Genomic DNA, 26,362 nt, shown 5'->3' with positions numbered 1-26,362 from the left:
AAATAGTACTTGTATAATGTGTTCTAAACCTCTCAATCCATAAAGACTCCAATCAGTTAAATCTGATTTGACATAATTTGTCTCTTTAAGGACATTCATCCAAGTAAATGCTGCTTCACTAAGCATCACTAGTTTGAATAAATTCGACTTCCAAAATATAACATTACTTTCTCGCACCAAACGATTAACATTTGAGCAGATATTGTGGATGTAAATGTATAAAAACTCAAAAGAAGATTTGCATCAATGCAATACCATTTCATTTTCCACAGAACCCTATCAAAACATTTCACATTGCATGAATCTGCAACCGTCTACGGAAGCAAGCAAGCGGAACAAACATTTTGTTCAAACACACTCTCAGGCAATGTTTTTAACACTAGTGCTCCAGGAACACTGATCGAGACTCTGGGAGAAATTCCAAATCTCTCCCAGCTTTCTGGGTTCTCTAGCAAGTGACGAAACAGGTTCAATTTAATCCCTTATTTAAATGACAATAACTTAAGCAATAGAGCTCCTGCTCGATTCTTAAAAAGATCTGTAATAAATAGGCATTCTTAACATGCCACAGGAAAAGTCTTCCAGAATGACTCTTCGACAGTTGGCATTGCCTTAGATTTCGATCCATCTTTAGATTGTCCTTTCATCATTTCTCCTTTATGCCAGAGTCTACTTGTATTAATAAATCCTAATCATCGATTTAATTTTAAATGACAAAATAATAATGCAGTCATATGCGGTCATAATGCGGTATGCTAGCCTTTATAAATCAGAGCATTGAGTATAGAAGTTGGGATGTAATGTTAAAATTGTACAAGGCATTGCTGAGACCAAATCTGGAGTATGGTGTACAATTTTGGTCGCCCAATTATAGGAAGGATGTCAACAAAATAGAGAGAGTACAGAGATTTACTAGAATGTTGCCTGGGTTTCAACAACTAAGTTACAGAGAAAGGTTGAATAAGTTAGGTCTTTATTCTCTGGCGCGCAGAAGGTTAAGGGGGGACTTGATAGAGGTCTTTAAAATGATGAGAGGGATAGACAGAGTTGATGTGGATCAGCTTTTCCCTTTGAGAATAGGGAAGATTCAAAACAAGAGGACATGACTTCAGAATTAAGGGACAGTAGTTTAGGGGTAATATGAGGGGGAACTTCTTTACTCAGAGAGTGGTAGCGGTGTGGAATGAGCTTCCAGTGGAAGTGGTGAAGGCAGGTTCGTTGGTATCATTTAAAAATAAATTGGATAGGCATATGGATGAGAAGGGAATGGAGGGTTATGGTATGAGTGCAGGCAGGTGGGACTAAGGGAAAAAAAGTTGTTCGGCACGGACTTGTAGGGCCGAGATGGCCTGTTTCCGTGCTGTAATTGTTATATGGTTATATGGTTATAAAGTATCCCAAAACAAAACATGGCAATCGGGATTCATGCCCTTTGTTCTTTAATAAACAGTCTCCATATATAAAATGTAAAACCAGTAGATTTTAGATTTTAAAAGGCATAAAACCTGCCTAACTTAATCTAGAGATCACTGCCTGGATGAACAAACAAATAGCCTCAGACTTTCATTGCTACAGGATATTAAAGAAATTTAAAGCAGAAATTATAATTCTACTTCAGTGTAGAGTTCTCTGCAAATGATCCAGGGTTTGTGTGAACAGGACAAGCCATCATATGTTTCTTCAGCCAATCACACTTAAGATTTTTTTTTAAACAGCATAAACAGTTTTAACGGAGACTGAGGAGCTGAGAGGAGGAAGAGTGCAGGAGATGTGAAAAATAACCATTAGTGTCCAGGAATGATAGATCTTGGCAGTGGATAAAAGAAAGGCAGGCACTTGCAGAGCAGTCCATTTGAAGCAGCCATTTTTGAGAATGGCTATGATTGAGGGTAAGCGCAGTGATTTGGACTCAAGAGGCTTCAGAGAGGAGGCTGAGCAGAGGGTGATGGTAAGATTCGGCGAGGCCTTTTTAACTTTCCTCCTTTGTGTTACTGTAGTCAGGATGGTAGTCAGGGCAGGATGCACCTGTTGTAGGATGCGTGAGAATAAGGAATCTCCCAGTGACTACACCTGAGGGAAGTATGTCTAGCTGCAGCTTCGGACTGACCTCATAAAGGAACGGGAGCTGGACGCACTCAAGATTATCTGGGATGTTGAGAGCATCAAATATAGTAGTTTTAACAAGGTGCTCACACCCAAGGAGCAGGCAGAAATCTGGATACAGATTTTAGAGATACAGCACAGAAACCGAGTCCTCACCGATCAGCGATCTTCATGTCCACTATCTACACACTAGGGACAATTGACTATTTTACTAATTTTACTAAAAACCTGTACGTGTTTGGAGTGTAGGAGGAAACCGGAGCAGGCGGAGAAAACCCACATGGTCACAGGGAGAACATACAAACTCCGTACAGCGCCCATAGTCAGGATCGAACCCGGGTCTCTGACACTGTAAGGCAGCAACTCTGCTACTGCACCACTGTCACCGCTGTCCTCCTTGATAAAAAGTATACCATTTTGGATATTATTGTGGAAGATGACAATTCAGGAGACAGCAGCAGCAGGAGCAATGTGGCTCCTCCCTGCTGCTGTAGATGGAGGCCGCACCCTCCTCTGTGTTCCACAGTTCTGCTCTCACTCCTAGTACTACCAGAAGGAACAGGAATAGAGTTCCTCGGGTTCTCACCTTTCACCCCACTTGTCTCCGTATCCAACATATCATTCTCTGACATTCCCACCACCTTCAACATGATCCCTACATCTAGGTATGTTACAAAACCTACCTGAATCGTCATTGGGAATCTGCCCTCAGCCATGTCCGCGATTTTTGCGCCTGTGCTTTCCATTTTTACTAGGCTGTAGTAATCAGATGCCTAGTAAATCATTAACTCGCTGCAAAAAGGTATTATAGTTTTATAGGCCTCGATAATATCTCTTAGTTTTTAAATACTGTCTGATTCCCAACCTCTCGCAGCCCAGGGTTTTATAAAGCAAACTTACCCATTAAATGGGGCATATTTAACCCTGTATATGTTATCTATAGCAACTGCAGGCTTTTTATATCCCGCAGTATTTTTCTCGGCATGAGGGCACTAATCCATCGCGCTGCACATTCTAAACCAGCGATGTTGAACCCACTAGAAAGCCGATTTTGGGCATTTAGCAGCAAGAACACAATTGTCCATTTGGCCTATAAATTAATGTAAATTAGATATAAAAATCATGTTATATTGTGACTATTTGTGTCTTTGGACACTTACTATTTAAAAATGTTAATCTTTCCTTGAATGGGCTATTGACAATCCGGCAGCATGCTGAAGGGAACAAGATCTTTCCGAGGCTGCATAACTTTTTTAATTTGAGATATGAAAGTGAATTTGGTGTCAAATTCTTATTGTTATGCTTTATCTGATGGGATAAATTGCAGACCCATAAAATCTCGATCTTTCCATCCCTGGCCTCTGTGCTTTCCATTTTGCCAGTGATGGGGAATGCATCTCATCTCTTACCATGCTTGGCGTAGCACTTACAACCCAATGTAACATTATTCTCCGAACTGATGTGGCCTCCTTTCAAGACCAAGTTTCTAGTACTACTTTCCCAACCTGAATGCCCCTCTGCTGATTCTCCTGGCTGCCATTTTAATTCGCCCCCCCCCCCCCCCCCCCCATTGCCAGTGGGGAATGCATCTCATATTCTGCTTGGCGTAGCTTACAACCCAATGTTATGAACACTGAATTCTCCAATTTCAAGTACTACTCCCCAACCATCCCCTCTCTTTCCCTTACTCCCCCCCCCCTCCCCCCCCACACCGATGTGCACACATTTCTAACATTGAATCCCACCACCCAAGTCACCTTGTTCCTTTCCCTTCCCTGAATACTATAGGAAGCAAGAGAAGGAGCCTTGGCTGAGATATCTGCATCATCATTATCCACGGGTAAGGTACAGGAAGACTGGAGGGTGGCTAATGTTATACCTTTATTTTAGAAGAACTGCAAAGAAAAACCTGGGAACAATACACCAGTTAGCCTAACATTTGTGGTTGGTAAGTTTACTGGTGGGGATTCTGTGTCTCATGAATTATTTTTTCAAGCGGTTGATGTGGGCAAAACCACAGACATGGTTTATATGGATTTGAACATGGCCTTTGATAAGATTCTGCATGCTCTGGAAGGTTAAATTGTATGGGACCCAGGGAGAGCTAGCTAATTGGAAACAGAGTTGGTTGATGGTAGGAAGCAGAGAGTGGCGGTGGAAGGTTGCCTTTCAGATCTGGAAGCCCCTGACTAGTGCTGAGCCTCGGGTGTGGGTGCTGGGGCTGGTCCCATTGTTGTTTGTCATCTACATCAACAATTTGGATGAGAACATACAAGGCATGGTTAATACGTCTGCAGATTACACAAAAATAGGCGGTAACATAGACAGTGAAGATGGTTATCAATAGAGCCACGATGTTTAGGCACCAAAAACTCTAAAATAGGCAGGCAAAAAGGCAAAATAAAATTATTGAAAAGACACAATGAAGGCATTTATTGAAAACAAAAAGGCATAAAAAGGCATTTATTTCCACCATCAAAATATGGTTAAAAATAATAATATAAAGGTATACTACATTAAATGACCAAAGTTGCCTGGTTGCACATAATTACTAGCATTACACCAATTATCTGGAGTTAAACTATGCCGTCTGTCAGACTGAATATGCTTCAGTTGTGACAAATGTATTTCTACCCCAGCTAATGTCACTGGTGCATACCCAAAACAAGCGACAGCCTCTATATTCATATCGATATCTTGTGCATTACAACTACCTTTGAGAACTTTAGCTATGTTTTCTATTTCTTCAAGATCTTTGTTAGCTAAAAATCACTCTCACATTTTCCTTCTATCTTTACCTACATCGCCAGGAACTTTACGAATATCGTCAGTTACTTTGCTGAAATCCTGCAAGTTATTCACAAATGTTTCGCCACGTTTCTCAAGGGATGTGGTAGCTTGTGGGAAGTTTGCAAAATTGGAAGCAAGATCGCGGTGGAGGGACTATTTCTGCATGATTTCACTGACGATCCTGACTGCAGCAGATTCTTCTTCTTCAAAACAGTTGACAATTTATTTTATCTTTTCAAAATTTGCAGCATAGTAGAGTCCACCACAGAGCCATGCACCCCACCTAGTCAAAACGCCTGAGGAGGTAGCGGAATCTCGGTTGCCATTTACTTGAACAACTGCACACGTGACGGTGCTATGAGGAACATTTTCTTGACATTGCCTCGGCAATTGACATTTGGAAACAAGCTACGTCTGTGCTTGTCAATTCTATGAAGTCCTTGAGCTAAGCATGTCAAATGCAACATTTTGGGGAATAAAACTTGGGAAATGCAACATTTTGGGGAATAAGACTAAGTCACAAACAGAAGTGCATTCTCGTGTTTTATACCTTCTGACCCAATACTGCCGATGTCAACAAATACTCCTTTGATGGTTGACCCGTCTCCAGTGTACAGATGACCATATTAGGAACATATCTCCCCACAGCATCGGCTGTCTCGCCTATTGGGATCATATTTTGTTGCATGCAACTTCATCTCTAATTTTCTGCACAACAATGTTGAAGTTGCTGTCTACATAATTTTTCCATAATGATGACATGCTTGGTCTATGTTCCTCTGTGTAATTCTCTAAAAAACCTCTGAGAGATTTGTTTTCCAATTTCCACAGTGGAATTCCAGCATTAATTAATGCCTTGCACAAATCACTCAAACTCAGATTTGCGACTGGAGCCAGCAGTAAATGTAGTGAAGAGACAAGCTTGGGTATTTCGCTTGGCTAGTCTACACCCCAGCAGTATCAACATTGACTTCTCTAATTTTAGATAGCCCTTGTCTTCTTCCCCCTCCCCTTCCCAGCTCTCCTTCTAGTCCTACTGTCTCCGCCTCTTCCTTTCTTTTTCCCGTCCCCCCATCAGTCTGAAGAAGGGTCTTGACCCGAAACGTCGCCTATTTCTTCTCTCCATAGATGCTCCCTCACCCGCTGTTTCTCCAGCATTTTTTGTCTACCTTCGATTTTTCCAGCCTCTGCAGTTCTTTCTTAAATAGATCTTGGAGAAAACTGAACCAGCGGGCAGCGGCACGAATGAATGAATGACTGATGGTGGCGCCCCCGGTTTTGCCCTGGTGGTGGAAGTTTTCTTGTAAGTTATACTATGTTAACACGTTAATAATAACATTAATATTAACGTGTTAACATAGAAAAGGTCATTGTAATCATGGTACAATTAGAGAAAATAGCACAACCTTTTAGCAAAAGGGCAAAAAAAAGGCTGATTTAGGCACTCGGTCGTGAAAAAGGCATTATCCTGGTAAGATCATCAAAAAAGGCATAAAAAGGCACATGGCATTTATGGCAAAATCCTGGCTCTAGTTATCAAGATTAACAGCAAGATTTTGATCAGCTGAGCAAGTGAGCCGAGGAATGGCAAATGAAGTTTAAGTCATAGAAATGAAAGGTTTGAATTTTGGTAAGTTAAACCAGGGTAGTACTTCACAATGAAAGGAGGGCTCTGGAGTTGCAGGACTAAGGACCTAGGAGTACAAGTACATAATCCCTGAAAGTGGCATCACATGTGGACAGGATGGTGAAGAATACTTTTGGCATGTTAGGGGCACTTAATGTAGAATTTGAGACGTTAAGTTAGTGTTACACAACATGCCGGTGAGGCTGCAATTGGAGTACTGAGTTGACTTTTGGTCGCCCTGCTGTACGAAATATGCCATTAAGCTGGAAAGAGTGGGGAAAAGATTTACAAGGAAGTGGCCAGGATTCAAAGGACTGAGTTATAGGGAAAGGATTGGTAGGCTACAACTTTGCTGCTTACTGAGGCAAGATCTTACATAGGTGTTTAAAATCATATGAGCCATACTATGGTGATTTTTTTTCTCCAGGATTGTGGAATGAAGAATCAGAGGACATTGTTTTATGGTGGGAAGGGAAAGATTTATAGGAACCTAAGGGGCAATGTTTCACCCAGAAGGTAGTGCCTATATGGAAGAAGCTACCAGGGGAGGTGGTTGAGACAGGTACAATAACAACATTTAAAAGACAAATGGACAGGTACATGGATAAGAAAGGTATAAAGGGATATGGTCAAATGCAGGCAAATGGGACAAGTATAGATGGCCATCCTGATCAGCATGGGTGTGCCGAGTTGAAGAGCCTGTTCTGTACTGTATGTCTCTGGAGCAGCTCACAAACTAAATCAAAAATATTTAAAATAATTTCAAATCAGATATTGGGTGCAAAATAATGAGATGGTTATTGATTAACTGTGTAAAAACTGATCAGTCAAAGTGTATGTTAGTTTTCAGGGCATGAGAGGCTGTTTGGCAGTAAATTAATACTTATTTGAAAATCAAAAATGTCATTAGAGCACCAAGGGTCCAAAACGTTGACTGTCCATTCCCATCCACAGATGCTGCCTGACCTATGGAGTTCCCCAAGCAGCTTGTTTTTTGCATCATTTTATTGGCTAGTTTAAAAACTACCTGATGGGCAAGTACAGAAACTTTACACCTGGCATGTCTCTGAGCAAGATGCTCTCACAGTGACGTTTCTGAAGATACAGCAGGTTACTGGCCTCCATGTTTAACTGCAGTTTGATTTTTAGTAAATAATTGCAAGTACTACCAGGTACAATATTTCTCCCACAAAATTCAATTTTTTCCTATTAGTGCATGAACTCTACCTGCCTCTAAACCTTCAAATGCAGCACATTTAGACTAATGTCCATCATTGACTTCAGCTAGACGATGCCCTGTAGTGACAATTCACTTCCAGAAATGGCATTTACCCTCATCTCCAGAGCTGCAGACAAAGCTTTTGACTGTGACCTTCACATCAAATTGTAGATGTGACAATTCATTTTCAACTCAGTGTTAACCAAACCAAAACCTGCCTGCACCAATGTTCCCATCTAAGACTATATTGTTCAACAATTTCAAACGATCAGTTTTTTTACTTCAGATTTTCAGCCTTCATTTCACGTTCCTCCTGTAATTTCACAGAATTATTTTGCATGTTCACTTAGATTCATTGAGTCATACACCAAAATAGGCCTTTAGGGCCAACTTGCTCATGCCAACCAAGATGCCCAATCTACAAAAGTTCCACGTGCTAGAGTTTGGCCCATGTACTTCTCAACCTTTCATATCCGTACACCTGTCTCCAGACTTATTCCTAGTACCATTTTCTTTCACACCTCCCCTATCATTCCCTCTTATCATTTAACGTTTTCATCCTTCACATTATCAGACTTTCGCTTTTGTTCTTTCTTCCCTTTCCCCCTTTTTACCCTTTTTTCCCCTGCTTGTTCATGCATATTTAAGATCTAACTATCCTAGCACCAATAAAGGCCCGAAACATTAATTCTGTATCTCTCTTGCTAAATTATGCTACACATTTTTGGCATTCTGCACAATGGATTTATTCTCTTCTGCCCACTTTCCCCTCATTCATATTGTCCCCATACTGCAGGTTAAACATTCTCATAGTTCTCTTCCCACTGCTTTGTATTTTCATTAAGGCTCCCATGCTCCATCATACTCCATCATTAAGGCTCCCATGCTCCAACATGCAACATAGCAAAAGGATTTGAGTATATGAGCAGGGAGGCTCTACTGCAGTTGTACAGGGTCTTGGGTGAGACCACACCTGGAATATTGCGTACAGTTTTGGTCTCCTAATCTGAGGAAAGATATTCTTGCCATAGAGGGAGTACAGAGAAGGTTCACCAGACTGATTCCTGGGATGGCAGGACTTTCATATGAAGAAAGACTGGATAGACTCAGCTTGTACTCGCTAGAATTTAGAAGATTGAGGGGGGGATCTTATAGAAACTTACAAAATTCTTAAGGGGTTGGACAGGCTAGATGCAGGAAGATTATTCCCAATGTTGGGGAAGTCCAGAACAAGGGGTCACAGTTTAAGGATAAGGGGGTCTTTTAGGACCGAGATGAGAAAATCATTTTTTACACAGAGAGTGATGAATCTGTGGAATTCTCTGCCACAGAAGGTAGTTGAGGCCAGTTCATTGGCTATATTTAAGAGGGAGTTAGATGTGGCCCTTGTGGCGAAATGGATCAGGGGGTATGGAGAGAAGGCAGGTACAGGATACTGAGTTGGATGATCAGCCATGATCATATTGAATGGCGGTGCAGGCTCGAAGAGCCGAATGGCCTACTCCTGCACCTATTTTCTATGTTTCTATGTTTCTTCATTTGCTTCTCTTCAAAATTACAGTTATGCTAAAAATAGAAAGATTAAACGAGAACTTACCGTTTAAAGTTTGATCTTTATTTTATGAGAAGTTGGAGTGAGAGACTACGTGACTACATGAAGAACCCACCAGTCCGCATGCGGATCAATCTTCAGAGCCACTGTATTGAAACCACAGTCCACCTGAACCAGATTCAAGCTATAGAAAGATTAATAACCCTTGACTTGCCAAATGAAATGTATGAGATTCGGGATTGGGAGTGGAGGGCACGTAGTCTCTCACTGCAACTTCTCATAAAATAAAGATCAAATGTCTAACGGTAAGTTCTCGTTTAATCTTTCTATTTTATTTCAAAGTCTCGTCACGATACTACGTGAAGCCTTTGAGCTCTGTGGTTTAATGCAGTAAACCAATCTGTATGTGAACACACTAAATGGTAGAAAAGACATAGGCCATTAACACATGATGCTAACTTTACATACATGTACATCGCCCTTAACAGGACCGCAATCCCATTTACCTTGGAGTTACAGACAAACAGCTCATGTAGCACTGTCCAGAATTCTATCTGCAATCGTCCAGACCTGTTAAGCGGTTTATTATAAAACTCTGAAAGGCGCATTAATCAGACCATCCTGCTGTTGCAAGAATGTGATCAAGAGGAACATCCATTCTATTGGCTGCCAACGTGGCTGCAGCCCTGGTAGTGATTTGAAAATATCTGTATTCACTCCTGCTTTCAACAGCATACACTCTATCCATCTTGAAATAGTCTGCACCGACACTCTCTTGGGAGACGTTCTATAACTATGAATCAAGCTTTTCTTTCAACTCGTAGGTTTTTGGTAACCTCAATGTACTTTTTTACATAATTAACAACCCACAATCTCCGATCTGGTGGGTATGCTGCCAGCTCCAACTTGTACCCAACCGTGCCTGCGAATCCAAAAGTTACCCCTCGGATTCTTATTAAATCTTTTCCCCGTCACCTTGAACCTATGTTCTATAGTTCTCGATTCCCCTACTCTGAGGGGTATCTTTTTCACATAAAGGGTGGTAGGTGTATGGAACAAGCTGCCAGAGGAGGTAGTTGAGGCAGGGACTATCGCAATGTTTAAGAAACAGTTGGATAGGTACATGGATAGGACGGGTTTGGAGGGATATGGATCAAACGTGGGCATGTGATACTAGTGTAGATGGGACATGCTGGGCCGAAGGGTCTGTTTCCACACTGTATCGCTCTCTGACTCCATCTATCTTTCCCTCTCAAACCCATTCTCCTGCCTTCTCCTCGTTACCTCTGACACTAGTATCAATCAAGAATCTATCAATCTCCTCCTGAAAAATGTCCATTGGCTTTGCCTCCACAGCTGTCTGTGGCAATGAATTCCACAGTTCACCACCCTATGAGTTAAGACATTCCTGCTCATCTCCTTCCTAAAGGAATATCTTTTAATTCTGAGGCTGTGGCCACTGGTCCTAGACTAGTGGAAACATCCTCTCCACATCCACTCCATCCTGGCTTTTACCAGGCTGGGACAAACTGCAACAGCTTCACACCGTGACCCAAAGCTCGTGTCCTGTCCTGCATCATCGAAGGCAGCAGAGACTTTATAAGAGAGGGCAAGCACCGTCACAAAGTAGCTCACGATGGTTTGGGTAACATTCAGGAATGTCTTTACATGTCCCGTCATGAATATTACTGAAGATGGATCTTGACCCAAAATATCATCTATAACTTTTCTCCAGAGATGCTGCCTGACCCACTGAGTTACTCCAGCACTCTGTGAAACGTCACCTATCCATATTCTCCAGAGATGCTGCCTGACCCACTGAGTTACTCCAGCACTCTGTGAAACGTCACCTATCCATATTCTCCAGAGATGCTGCCTGACCCACTGAGTTACGCCAGCACTTTGTGTGTATTTTCTCTTCACCCATCTGCCCAAGCCCACCCTCCTCCCTCCCTTCCTATGTTCCTTTCCACCCATAAACCTCTCTCTGCCTTTACATTTCACTCCTCTTTCAAAGCTATTCTACTTATCTACATGCATTTTTCGTCTTAACTTTTCAGTCATAGAGTGATGCAATGTGGAAACAGGCCCTTCAGCCCAACTTGCCTACACCGACCAACATGTCCCATCTACACTAGTCCCACTCACACGCGTTTGGCCCATATCCATCTAAAACCTGTCCTATCCATGTACGTGTACAAATGTCTCTTAAACATTAGGATAGTCCCAGCCTTAACTACCTCCTCTGGCAGCTCGTTCCATACAACCATAACCCTTTGTGTGAAATAGCTACCTCTCAGATTCCTGTTAATTTCTCAAATATTGGTTATACATTTGGTGCTAAAATTCTCCAAAATAAGGTTCAGAATGCACCAGAGAGCATCTAAAACCCCTGAGCTTCCAGGGCCCTTAAGCGGCACATTATTTCACAAAAAAATTGGGGTAATACCCTGTCATGCCACCCCCCTTTTTGAAAAGCTTCGTAATGGCCTCTTGTCAGATAGGACTGAGTTATCCAGACGGAGTTTGCATAAAGACTGAGCTCTTCGGGCTGAAGTAAGTGCCATAAGCATAACTAACTTATGAGTGAGCTGCTCCAACGTTAGAGATGCAGCTGGTGCCAATTTGTGTAGAAAAATAAAATACTGATTTGACATTCCACACTTCTTTGTACCTAGGCTTTAGAGGGTTCATATTAAAGACACCTTTCATAAACTTTGTCACCAGTGGGTGAGAGCCAATCGTTTGATGTCCCATTCCAAGCACTCGATACAATGATAAGGCACTGTGAGCAGTGTTAATTGCGCTGTAACTTAGTTGCTTCTCATAAAACCAAACTGAAACCAAACTGAAAGAAACCCCCAAACATCTGCTACTTCCGCTTTAAAGTGGATCACATATGTATCCTCACAAAACCTTCCCCCTGTTTTTATGTCGGTCGCATACTGCTTTCTTATGCCATCTCACCAAGCTGCAGTGATCACGTCAACTGTCCTGCTGGATAGCCCTATAAGCTCGAGGGGTCGCTTTTAATCCTGTAAATTAATAAATCAATACGATCACGCAGTGGATGCGGTGCACGAGTGATAGGTTGAACTAACAACGGTTCGTGTCTGTGAGCGAATATAGGAGCTTCTTTCAGCAGTCCTTTTAACAATGGAAACCATGGTTGAGTAGGCCCATTTGGCACTACTATAATTCCTGTTGCCTTGTCTTGAATTATCTTTTGGAGGCATCTTCCGATAAGGCAGAATGAGGCAATTTCTTGACCTGGTGTCTGCTTCAATTTTGTACCTACATGGCCGGTGTGCAGTTGACACCCATATTCTCCTCTCAAATGGACTTTGCTAGTGCATCACATGTTTGAGACTCACAGCTACCCATACGGTTATTGCTGTTGTGTGTCCAAATGTAGCCTGATTTGCATTGCATGGTCATTCCCACAATATGCTCTCGATGCATGGAATGCTGCTAGCATTTCCAAATAGTTGATGCCATATTTATGGCCATGTCTCAACTCATCCTCATTCCACCTACCATCACAACTAGCATTGTTACACCCCAGTGTCAGTTACACCCCAGCCCTCACTTTGAAGTGCTATTGTGGGCTTACTAGGTACAATGAAACCTGTATCCTCGTGTGTGCTCAATCCCCCACTGGAATTTGGATATCGACTGTCATCAGCCTCATCCATCTATCAGCATGTCCCTTATTCAATTGTAGGGCAAGAACCATCTCACGATCCAGGCTCTCTATAATGCATGGCCCCATATTGTGTAGCTGGGAAGTTGCAGCTGACCAGCTTGCTGACGTCTCACCCTCACTGTACCTGTCGCTATAGTGGGACTTCTCATTCAGGTTAAATAATGGGGCCTGTTTGCAGTTGCATCTACAATATTCTGTTTCAGCTTATCTGTACCGGGTAGGGTCACACGGGACATATCTGAAAGCATGGAGATCCCGGAGACTTATGACAAGCAACTCTAGATATGCAATCGAACCCGGGTTGCGGTTGGCTCAAGCTGTGGGCGAACTTTCCTGGATGAATAACAAATCCTAGATCTTCTAGGAGTGTCTAGGTTGCCAAAACAGCTACCTCTGTCTTATATCGTCTTTCCTACAATGAGCGTGTCAACTATTTCCTGTGACTCTCATGTATTGGTACCGGAAAGAATGCATCTTCGAGATTGATTGAGGCCATAAAGCAATCCTCAATAATTAGCAGTTTTGTTGAATGAAAATATCCATTCTAAAACGGTTATATTCCAAGCCCATGTTTAGACTAGCCAAATCAAGAATGATTCGGTATACCCCATCTTCCTTAGACCTTGAGAAGATATTGGAAATATATTCATCTTGTCCATGGACAGTATCCTCAATCATACCCTTTTGTGTAATTTCACTTCCTCTACTCGGATATTCTTCTTTAGACTATTTGCATGGGAAATTGGGCTTTTCTTGCCGTGGACGAAACCGGTCAGACAGAACATCAGACTTATAGCCATTTATGGATTGTAAAATGAAAGGGCCAGTGGTTATCTTTTCTCACTTACTTTTGAACAGCCTCAATATACCTCTGACTTGAATATCCTCCGTACATTTCATGCAGCTGTAGGAATAATACTCACCTACCTCAACGGGATTAGGTGGTCGCTCGATAGCATCTGCTGACACTCATTTTTGTGCTGTCCCTTCCCTCTCGTTCTGACATTGAGGCCTGCTGGTGTTGAGACTGAGTGAATGGCACACGCTGCCTCCATGGTAAGTGCTGTGAACCTTCGCCTAAGAAAGGCCTCTGGCTCTGTCTTAGTTGTGTAGGCCTGGTGCTCCAACCAGCCTCGGTATAGTCGTCTCAGCCACTAACTTGGTAGGGATGATATCCTTACAGAACAGTGCTAAGGCGTCTTGCTGCAATTCAGACAATTGTGTTCCATCCACCGACCTCTCAACACCAAAATCCCTCTTGTGAGAGCTCTCTGAACTCGCTGGAGTTTTAGGTCTTTTGACTTTGTGTAGCCATTCAGAATGTCCCAGATGGTGACATTTGGTACCCCTTTGGTACCTCACAAGTCTGGCAGTATCAGGACTAACATACTTTCCAGCATTGTCCTGCATGTTAACATAGAAACATAGAAAATAGGTGCAGGAGTAGGCCATTCGGCCCTTCGAGCCTGCACCGCCATTCAATATGATCATGGCTGATCAATTCTCCTCATTCAGCTGGTGTGAAGTCAAGTATATACTGCTACTTGCCAGTTCTGCCTCTACTGGTTCACCTATCCTCGAGGGGATGGCAAATTTTGTTGAGACTGAGTGAATGGCACAGGCTGCCTCCATTTTTAGTCTGTGAAGCTGAAAGGCCTTAATCACTTAGTTGTTGAGGCCTGAAGCTCCTCAGCCTCTAGTCCCAGCCACTCTGAGCGGGATGATATCTTCAGAGCATCTAAGGAGTCTTCCTGCAATTCAGAGAGAGTGGTGAATCTCAACACCAAAATCCCTCTCTGCCACTGAAGGGTAGTTGAGGCCAGTTTGTGTAGGCTCATATGTTAAGAGGGACATTAGATGTGGTACCTTGTGGTCTAAGGGTATCAGGGCGTATGGAGAGAAGGCATTGTCCGGGTTAACATGAAAGTTGAAAATAGATCAGCCATGATCATATTGAATGGCGGTGCAGCCTGCAAGGGCATTCGTGGATGATCATGGTTGATCAATTCTCCTCATTCAGCTGGTGTGAAGTCAAGTATATACTGCTACTTGCCAGTTCTGCCTCTACTGGTTCACCTATCCTCGAGGGGATGGCAAATTTTGTTCCCGTGTGCCGGCAGGTCTTTTTTAGTCGTGAGCTGAAAGGTATTAATCACTTGTTGAGGGAAGCCTCAAATCTCCCAGCCTCTGAGTGGGAGATATCCTCAGACATCTGAATTGAACTGCCTGTCTCAGTCACACGAGTGCAGTGCACATCCCCATCACCAGCCTCTCACTCAGTTATCCCCAGTCTTGTGAGTCGACTGATAACATCAATCTTAGATGTTGAGGCAGTGCCTCACTGGACAGTATTGCCCTTTTGGACAGCCAGTTTCGACTAGGTCTTCCCCGAGCCTGGGGTCGACAAGCTGTTCCCTTTAAGAATTTTTGTGGAGGGCGCCCTGCCAGCGTCTCCGAGCCCGAGGTCATCCAGCTGCTCCTTTTCGGATCTTTCGCGGAGGTTGCTGTGCAGGCCGCGCCTGTCAGCATCTCCGAGCTCGATAGCAACGGCCACCGATCTCGCTCGTTGCCGTCGTTCCCCGCTGAATTTTCGGCGGCACATTGCTTCTTGTTTCTTGGTTTGTCCATTTTTGGAAATCAATACCAACGTTGAAACAAGAAGCACCGTCCCTGCGAAAAAATCTTACCTTCACTGCTAAAGTTCTGACAGAGCATTTCCAAAAATGCATCCGTATTTCGCGCCATGCAACGACATATTGATGCGCATGCGGGCTGGCGGGTTCTTCACATAGTCTCGTGACGAGACTTCAAAATAAAATCAATGTCTGTGCCATTCCTGTTAAAATCCAGCATTTCTAATCATAGGTTCTAACTTCCAACCCCGTATCCCATCCATCCAAACCCCCAGACTGTGTGCTTGGCAACACCCACTGGTTCCTTGTACTGCATCGTTGTCTTTCACTTCAAATCCTTCCACCAACCATGTTCCACCTGCTTTCTCCAAAGACAAGGCCTATCCTACACGCTCCCCTCACCTTCCCAAATCTCACTCAAATCCTACCTCCGCAGCTATGCCTTTGATCTCCTCACTCACACCCCCCCCCCCCACATCTCTAACTCTCATCCTTTTCCCCGCTGGCTGCATCAGCTTGCCTCCTCATGAGATGTGCCAAACCTTTTCTGGCATAATGTGCAGCGCATTGCTAATGCAAGTCACTGTATTCCAAGTTGGCAGTGCTGTAAACAAAATTCATTGCTGCCGTTGGCTTTACACCAGCACAAATTTGGATCCATCCCACTGTAACTTGGCGGTCTGCAGACTTCACATCAAATTACCTCAAGTCTTGACTCTCACTATTTCCCTATTCCCTGAGTAATGCAGCTAACAGCTGGTCTTCCGACCTTCAGCCATTCTCACTGTTTGAATTATAAATATATACTAGACTAAGTGGGACTCACACACACACACACACATACACTTAAACTCACATATACACACACACTCACACACTGACTCATACACCATACATATGACAGTAAATGTTCTTGAATCTACTCACATGGCTGAGTGTGGCCTCTCCACTGTGGGGCTTCCTCAGTCAGCGGCACTTCCACATTCATCGTGACCTCTGCACTTACCGGAAATTACGCAATCAGCGCGACCCCTGCACTCACCGGAAATTACGCATTCAGCACGACCTGTCCACTAAGCGGAAGTCACGAAATGAGCGGGACTTTTGGACTAAACACAGTCAGACCAAATAAAGCATTTATTCCTTCCAAACACGGTCGGACCTGATAAAGCATTTATTCCTTCCAAACACAGTCGGACCTAATAAAGCATTTATTCCTTCCATACACAGTCGGACTTAATAAAGCATTGCCGTTTCAAGCACAGGCAGGGCAGCAGGCCAAACAACTCATGGCATTGTCATTTCATTTAATTTCATTTCCAATTAAGCATTTCACTTTCAAGCACAGGCAGGGCAGCAGGCCAAACATCTCATGGCATTGTCATTAAAGGCTAACAAATAAGTTATTGCAAGTACATTGCAGACTCACAGTTCAGTTGATTCACAGCATAGAATGACGGCCGTGGTCTCTCCCTTGCGATCTTGCAGAGTGACTGACTCACGTCCAGGCATCTGTGGTTTTATAGTCCTGCCCCACCCCGGAAGGGTTGTTACCTTAATTGCGGTGATTGACAGGTGGGAGGACCAATCAGCTGATCTCAAGGTTTTTTATACACCCAATAATGTCACTTAACCTTCAGTAAAATCACAGATTCAACTATTCATTGGGCAAAGATTGATCTTACTGCATTGACTGTAAAAGGATAGACAAAAAATGCTGGAGTAACTCAGCGGGCCAGGCAGCATCTCTGGAGAGAAGGAATGGGTGACATTTTGGGTCGAGACCCTTCTTCAGATTGATGTCAGGGGAGTGGGCAGTACACAGATAGGAGGAGGAGAATGTTAGTAGAGGGAAATTGGCTGGTTCTGCGGTTGAGGAAGAAACAGAGGGCGTTCAGATCTTCCTGATGGGGGATGGAGGTGTAGAGTGACTGGACATCCTTAGTAAAGATGAGGGAGTGAAGGCCTGGAAAACGGAAGTCATTGAAGAGACGAAGAGCGTGTGAGGTGGCTTGGACACAGGTAGGGAGGGATTGGACGGGGGGGGATAGGATGGAGTCGAGGTATGTGGAAATTAATTCAGTGGGACACGAACAAGCAGAAACAATGGGTCTGCCAGGGCAGTTCTTTTTGTGGATTTTGGGGAGAAGATAAAATCGGCCCATGCGGGGCGGGGGAATGATAAGGTTGGAGGCTTTGGAGGGCAGAGAGCCAGAAGTAATGACATCAGAAATGGTGTGTGATATTAAGGTCTGGTTCTCATCTGTGGGATCATGGTTCAAGGATAAGTAGGAGAGTTGTCGCCTGGCCTCAGCCCGGTAGAGGTTGGCGCGCCAGACTACCATGGCACCACCCTTGTCGGCGGGTTTGATTATCAAGTCGGGGTTGCTGCAGAGTGAGCGGAGGGCTGTACGTTCGGGGGGGGGGAGGGGAGCGCTGAGAGTAAGTAAGGGGAGTGGAAAGGTTGAGGTGGTTGATGTCCCGCCGACTGTAAAAGGCGTCAATGAGCAGTACGACAGAATATTGCTTTCCACCAGTTCAATGAGCAAAAATCGTACATAAACATCTCGTGCAGCTGCACTGTTATACCAGTGAATGTACGTGGAACATTAAGGAACAGGAACACCTTCTTCCCCTCCGTGATCAGACTTCTGAATGGTCCTTCCATAAGCAAGATACAAGATACAAGATACATTTAATTGTCATTTGGACCCCTTGAGGTCCAAACGAAATGCCGTTTCTGCAGCCATACATTACAAACACATAGACCCAAGACACAACATAATTTACATAAACATCCATCACATCGCTGTGATGGAAGGCCTAATAAACTTATCTCTCCACTGCACTCTCCCCCCCCGATGTCAGAGTCAAAGTCAAAGCCCCCGGCTGGCGATGGCGATTGTCCCACGGCCATTAAAGCCACGCCGGGTGGTGCGAGGTCGTGGTGCGAGGGAGGAAGCTGGAGTAGTGCTGGAGCAGCACCTCTACCCCATTGCAGACATTGGACTTTGTCGATGGAACTGATGCGAGGAATATGTTCTGCCCTCTGTATCTTCCCCTTTGCTCTACCTACCTATTGTACTTGAATTTGACGCAATTGTATTTAAGCAAAGCTTTTCAATGTTCCTCGGTACACATGACAATAATAAACCTAAACCTAATATTAGAACTGGTCTGAATCCAAATAATACTCCTCGAAGCACCACACTGCCAGAACATGAGGCAAACATGCAGACCATATTTAGTTTAACTCAGTGGGTCAGGCTGCATCTCTGGAGAAAAGGACTCAAAACGTCACCTATTCCTTTTCTGCAGAGATACAGCCTGACCCCCTGAGTTTCCCCAGCCTTTTGTGTCTGTCTTCGGTTTAAACCTGCATCTGCAGTTCCTCCCTTCATATTTAGTTTAGTTTAGTTTTACTTTAGTTTAGTTTATTGTCACGTATACCGAGTTACAGTGAAAAGCTTTTTAAATATTGCAATCAGAAATTGTGTGGGAATTGATGCAAAGGCAGGGGTTGCTTTGATCACCATGGTGCAACACATTTCTGCTGTCAGTTGATCCAAGTAGCAGCCGAATGGGGGCCTAGTTCAGAAGCAAGCCTGGCATACCACAGTGCGGATTTTAATTCCAATTGTTCACTGCTGCAGGAGTCAAGCCTCAGGAACGAATTGCTCATTCCAGAAAGACAAAGGATCAACTTTTAAAGTACGAGTAAACAGCACAAATACACAGGAGGTACAGATCTATTCTTACCCGTCCGTTTTTCCCAGGTGTTAACACGACAGCAACGCCAGAACAATGGTCACATGTGATTAATAAAACCGCCAGCTGCTCGTAACAGTAAACACAACATGATCGTGGGTTTTAAAATACTATGCCTCCATCTTGCAAAAGGAAAAGGTCAAAATCTTTAAGCTACATTGCTATTGAAATGGAAGATTGAACATCAGGATTCAGTCGCGGGAATGTCAACTGTACGACAAACAACAAAATGGCAAATAAATGGAAATTCTTAGCTACAGAAAAAAAACATTTCCAGGCCTTGGTTGTACTCTGGTATTTCCTTGTTGTACTGATAAACCTTGCCCAACAAGATTGCAAAAATGTAAGCAGAGCTGCCTCCCTTACACCATTCAGCAATGTCTCTTTTGTCCTTTACCCATTCCCCCATGATCACTGTACATCAATACTTTCCTGACTGCATCCCTGTACAGCGATGTAGAGCAAGAAATATACCAGTAGATCCACTGTAGAAAAAAAAACTCATCAGGCTTAACTTTTGCAACATTTCAAAAGATTAATGGATTTCCAATTAGTAATTTGGCATATATTGAAACTCAACCATCAGACGAAGAAAACTAGTATGAAGAAATGTTCCGACACAAAACGTCGCCTATACGTTTTCTCCAGGAATGCTGACTGACCCGCTGAGTTACTCCAACAATTTGTGTCTATCGTTAAGACAATCAGTCTGAAGAAGGGTCTCGACCCGAAACGTCACCTATTCCTTCGCTCCATAGATGCTGCCTCACCCGCTGAGTTTCTCCAGCATTTTTGTCTACCTTTAAAAAAAACTAGTCTGTTTCCACAACTCCTTGCATCTGTTCTGAACAATGCAGCTTCCATGCACTGGTTCAATGGTACTTCATTGTCATGTGTATCTAGATGCACTGAAATTCTTTGTTTGCATAAGATTCAGCAAAATCTTACTATGTATACGCACAATGGTACCCAAGAAAAGAGTGCAAGAACAGTAGTGCAATAACAGTAGATTACACTGAGGCTGAACACAAACTATGTATGTGGGAAGAAACTGCAGATACTGGTTTACACTGAAGATAGAGACACAAAATGCTGGTGTAACTCAGCAGGTCAGGCAGCATCTCATAAGAAAAGGAACAGATGATGTATCTGCTCGAGACCCTTCTTTAAACTACATGCTTCCAAAGTATTTTTCTTCATTTGTGAATTCCCCTCTAGCATGATTGAGAGGGCCAAGACATTATCCATTCCTTTCCTGGCACTTCTCCTCTCATGTCTCCCGCATTTTCCCAGATCCAAGACAGGATTCCACATCTCCACATTACCCCCCACAGCTCTAACTTGCGATGCCTCCGACTTGGCTCGCATTCTCCCTCTGCCTTTATCATTCTACAGGGCTCCTGGCCTCCGGAACACGCTGGATTAGTCGCCGGTCTCCACCGATCCCTTCCCACGCCTCTGCCGTAGGCACCTCCCCTGCCCTTTCATCTCCTCCCCACCATCCAGGGCATCAAGCACTCTTTCCAAGTGAAGAGGTAATTTACATGTGCTTCTTTCATTTTAGTAAGTGCATTTTAATGTCTTTCTTTATTCCTTTTATGGTATCGGGGCTGGAAGATCAGCATTTATTGTCCTCTACTTACTGTTCCCGATATTTTTTGAAGATAAATACAAATGGGTGACTGCTTCACAAAGTATCTCTGCTTCATCCGTACAACTGACCCTGAGCTTTCAGCTCCACGTCACGTCAATTCTCCGTCTCAGCATCACTCCCACCTTTCTAACCTTGACTTCCTCCACAAACCTCAATGACTGCATTTCATCTGGGCAGATAACTGACTTTAGGACTCAATGTCATTCAACAATTTTCTGATGATCAGCAATCAGATTTCGAGCAATTTCACAGAAATATTGAGCATATGCAATTGGTCCATTCTTGGCACAATTTCCTTTCACCCTGTATTATTGTCCTTCTTGTCATTTAATATTTATGTCTTTCACCTTATCGCAGACTTTCCCTATTGTTCTTTCCTTCCTTTCTCCTTCTTTTAAACATTGGAAAGATCTCCAACGTGAAATGTTAAAATGTAATTGCAAGGAACTGCAGAGGCTGGTTTAGAAGACATAAAATGGTGTGGTAACTCAGCAGGTCTGGCAACATCTCAAGAGATCATGGATCGATGAAGTTTCAGCTTGGGACCCTTCATCGCTAGAAATGTCACTGATTGAGATGCTGTCTGACTGGCATTTTCTAGTATTTTCTGATTTCTTTCAGAAATTCCAGCTTCTGCAGTATTTTGTAAAAGTACAAAATGCAAAAAAGGAGTGGGAGGTATGGGAAGCTGCAGAAATCTATCACAGGTTAATGATGCTAAATACCAAGGCAGCTAATACCGTATTTCCCGGCGACAAAGACGCACCCCTATTTTGAGTTGATAAATTTGGGGGAAAAAAACATTCCCCGTGGTGGCAGCCATTTGCATTGCGTATTGTTTTGCATTGCATATTGTTTTCGTAAAAAACAAAGATAATGTATTTACTGGTAATAAAAAAATACACAGCGTTTGGAATAAAATAACATTTTATTGCGCACGAAACAAAGGTTACAAAAACGATAAAACATCCTGATCTTCAAACCCGACAAATTCACCACTATCATCCGAATCTTGAAAACATGATAATTCATCAGGGTTATCACTGCTGTTCGAAATATCACTATCATCAAATAGAATGTCTTCTTCTGAGCCATCTAAATGGCCTGTCCCACTTTCACGACCTAATTCATGACCTTTCTTACTCGCGTACATTTTTCATCATGCTAGAAAAAACGCCCCGACCTACTTGATGCCACGAGTACCTACGACTAGCATCACGGCCAGCTACGACCTCGTAACGACCATGCTGCGAGTATGAGTCAAGGGCAAACGCGGCAGAGGTCATGAATTAGGTCGTGAAAGTGGGACAGGCCCTTTACGCGTTGCTGATGCCACATTTTTTAAATGCTTTGACGATAATTTCAGTCTTAACACGGTTCCACAATTTTAAAACCCACTCGCCAGATAGTATCGAAACGCTTCCTCTAGGCCTATGAACAACCTAACAACCTTCAGCCTCCAAGATGCAGGTAATTTTTCGGGCCTTATTTTAGGGTAAGAAATAGTGTCTTCGACGCCAGTAAATACGGTATGCATCAGAACACAAAGTAACTCAGTAAGTCATGCAGCATCCCTGAAGGGAATGGACAGGTGATGTTTTGGGTCAGGGCCCTTCTTCAGAAGATCCATCTTTGAGTTTGAAGATGGGTCCCAACCAAATATGTCTCATATCTATTGCCTCCAGAGAGCTGCCTGACCCGCTGAGTTACTCCAGCCTTTGCATTTTCCACAAGATTTCAGCATTTGCAATTCCTTGTGTCTCCAGTTAATCTGCATAATAATGACCAATTATTTCCATAAAAGATAACAACACAAAATGCTGGAGTAACTCAGCGGGACAGGGATCTCTGGAGAGAAGCATTGGGTGATATTTTGGATCAAGATCTTTCTTCAGGTTAAGGAGTCTGCAGTTCCTTCCAACACAAATGTTTCCATTATTCTGATAATAAGGAACAAGATCTAAGCAATAAAATCACATGAGGCAGGCTTTGAAAAAGCACTAGTAGGACAAAAGTTGTCAGACTTAACTGAGATGGTGTTTGCTGAATCTGGTAGAAGGTCGTTTATGCAATTGGACTCATCCATATTGCATGACTTAAGAAAATATTTACAATGCTCCATTTAGAGTCCATTTTACTTTTGCACATTAAAATAATTACTAAGATACTCAGCCCTACCATCAAAGATCTTTCCTTTGTCGGGGCTGAACTAGCAGATTCCTGCACCTTTAACCTATTTACCAACATTGATAAATAGAATTTTTATACTAACACATCAATCACTCCTCTTAATTTAGGTTAGATGTATACAAGCAAACTAAAAATCTCTGGCTCCCTACTGCATGAACAGTACATGCTCCAGAGAATTACATTATTTAAAATAGACTGCCTTTTGGATGGAGGTGAGTGCAGAGGGATTGAGATGGCCAGCGGGGTGGGAGATTGCGACCTTCACATGGTCCGCCCTGTTTCGACAAAACAATAAACCTGGCGTGCACAATCAAATAAGATCAAATAAAACAAGTTGTCCTACAACTGTAGGCTGTGCACACTATCCGCAAGAAGAGGTGGCCAGCTTTACAATTACAACTGGGACGTATGCTTTGTGTGAAAATAACAGTGCTGTTAAAATCAGACTGGAAAATTCTTGCAAAAGCATGGCCCCATTTGTTTATCCACCGCCATGCCATTTTTGTTGTGGTATCCCACTGGTAGTTATACAGTTTAAAACAAAAAGTGTTCCAATTTAAATGACCAAGATAAAAATTACATATTTTAAATGTCCCTGTTAGAACACTTTCCTCAAAGGTTGCATTTACAAAAATCATACAAATTCAGCAGTCGACCATTCCTAAAAATTGCTGTAGAAGGGTCCTGACCCAAAATGTCACTGCCTTTTCTCTCGCCTAATGCTGCCTGACCCACTGAGTTCCTCCAGTGTTTCCCCAAACAGAATTGGGACTTTGCTGGGGCACTGAGGACATGTTAGACAAACTCGAGATGGGATTCAAATCTGCAACTGAAGATGACATTTCACTAACTATGAAAGGATGATGTGTTAAAGTGCACTGAAAATATATATTAAAAGAAACCAACTTGCAAAGGAAAACACTGAAAACTGTACAATCAAGAGAAGAACACAAAAGTGATTGCCAGTTTTAGACAATAGACAATAGGTGCAGGAGTAGGCCATTTGGCCCTTCGAGCCAGCACCGCCATTCAATGTGATCATGGCTGATCATCCCCAATCAGTACCCCATTCCTGCCTTCTCCCCATATCCCCTGACCCTGCTATTTTTGAGAGCCTTATCTAGCTCTCACTTGAAAGCATCCAGAGAACCTGCCTCCACCACCCTTTAGCAGGTAGACAAAAATGCTGGAGAAACTCAGCGAGTGAGGCAGCATCTATGGAGAGAAGAAATAGGCGACCCAAAAAGTCGCCTATTCCTTCTCTCCATAGATGCTGCCTCACCCGCTGAATTTCTCCAGTATTTTTGTCTACCTTCAATTTTTACAGCATCTGCAGTTCTTTCTTAAACAGCCAGTTTTAACTTTGTGACTTCGTATGTGCCAAAACGTGGCAACACTTGTGTACTGCCGAGGTGAGGTCTGCTACACGTTTATAACCGAGTAGTATGCAAATCAAAGCATTTCACTGTACCTAGGTACATGTGACAATAAAATATCACTGAATCATTGGAGGACCAGAGATTTAAACCCTCCAGAGGACAGTGCAAAGCCCAGGAAGCTCCAAAACACTCCCCTGATGTGCATGATGCACAGAGAGGAAACTGTGGCTGCACATTACAGACCTCTAGCTGGATCACCAGCATCTGATGGCTGGATCAGCAACATCTGAGGGCTGGAACACCAGCACTGGTGGTTGGATCATCTTCTGGCTGAACTTTCTTCAGGTATCTGGACACCAACATTAGGTGGCTGGATCACCAACATCTTGGCGGCTGGATCACCAAGATCTGGTCTGGATTCACCAACATCAGGCTGGATCATAAACCTCTGGCGCTGGGATCACTGACCTCTGATGCCTGGATCACCGAGATCTGGCGCCAGGATCACCAACATCTGGCACCTGGATCATCGACACCTGGTCCCCAAACCTACACAAGGGAGGGAGGGAGGGAGGAGGGGGCATGGCCACCGAAGATGCAGTTCCCGCCCTGAGAGTTCCTGGAACCAAGTACCTCAAGTAAATGTTTATATTAAACGCCAAGGGGCCGGTGGTGGCGGGGGTGACAGGCTTCCCTCTTCCTGGTTCAGGGCAGGGGGCAGCGCCGCGTCGACCGTCCGCCTCCCCTCCCTCTCCCCTCCCATCTTCCCTCCATCCCTCTTCCCTCCATTACCCGCCGCCCGCCTCGGCTCTCCCTGCACCCGCTCGCATCTGACACAGAAGCAGCGGGGAGTCGCGGGCATTTTGTTTCGCTCTCCCCTCTCTCTGGCTCTACTTACGGTTCCTCGCGGGCCTTTAACAAGCGAGCAGAAGAAAGGAAAAGAAGAAAGGGCCCCCGTGCTCGTCGGCCGCGCCGTCCTCCCAGCCTGCAGGGGGCGCTGCTGCCGTCCTCCCAGCCTGCAGGGGGCGCTGCTGCCGTCCTCCCAGCCTGCAGGGGGCGCTGCTGCCGTCCTCCCAGCCTGCAGGGGGCGCTGCTACCGTACTCCCAGCCTGCAGGGGGCGCTGCTGCCGTCCTCCCAGCCTGCAGGGGGCGCTGCTGCTGCTGCCAAAGATCATAGCGCGGAGCTCCGCTTTATGATCTTTGCTGCCGCCGTCCTTCCAGCCTGTAGGGGGCGCTGCCGCCGTCCTCCCAGCCAGCAGAGGGCTCTGAAACCGCACTCCGAGCCTGCAGAGGGCGCAATGGAAGCACTTCCTTCCTGGGGCATAAGCAAAGATACGCGAGCTCCTCTAGTATTTTTCAAAGATCCTATAGCGGAGCAAGATAGACCAAAGATCCTATAGCGGAGCTCCGCTATAGGGTCATTGAGATAGACCACTCCTGCTAAATGCAATGGGCTGACGTGTAGTACGCAACGGAACGGAACGTGGGCCTTTTTTCATCCATTTCCGTAACCCGACCCGACTCGCAGTGTAATCAACGTTGCGGGGGAATAGTTTGTGTTAATAAATTAAAATTCTGAAAATGAGGAGAAGATTTTTACCAAATAACTTTTATTTTTACGAGGATGTTTCCGTAACCGGTTTCCGTCTCCGCACCATTATCCTATGGGATCTTTGGTGAAGCCGGTTACGGAAATGGGGCCATGAATCTGCCCATGACCATACTGCGTCTACCTTGCCCG

The 26,362-nt window shown here is 44.0% G+C and overlaps 1 protein-coding gene across 1 annotated transcript in view; it reads right to left on the bottom strand.

Moving 5' to 3' along the window:
- LOC129702328 (transcriptional regulator Kaiso-like) overlaps positions 1 to 25,651 on the bottom strand; it is a 62,012-nt gene extending 36,361 nt beyond the window's left edge. Inside the window, exon 1 of the mRNA XM_055644068.1 lies at positions 25,520 to 25,651. The gene's annotated coding sequence lies outside the window, so the exon portion shown is untranslated. The remainder of the gene's footprint in view (positions 1 to 25,519) is intronic.
- Positions 25,652 to 26,362: the final 711 nt, after the last annotated feature.

Source organism: Leucoraja erinacea, chromosome 12 (genome assembly GCF_028641065.1).
Source record: "Leucoraja erinacea ecotype New England chromosome 12, Leri_hhj_1, whole genome shotgun sequence".
NCBI classification, from domain to species: Eukaryota; Metazoa; Chordata; class Chondrichthyes; order Rajiformes; family Rajidae; genus Leucoraja; species Leucoraja erinaceus.
The sequence above is the reverse complement of the archived record's forward strand: the minus strand, read 5'-3'. Positions and strand labels throughout refer to the sequence as shown.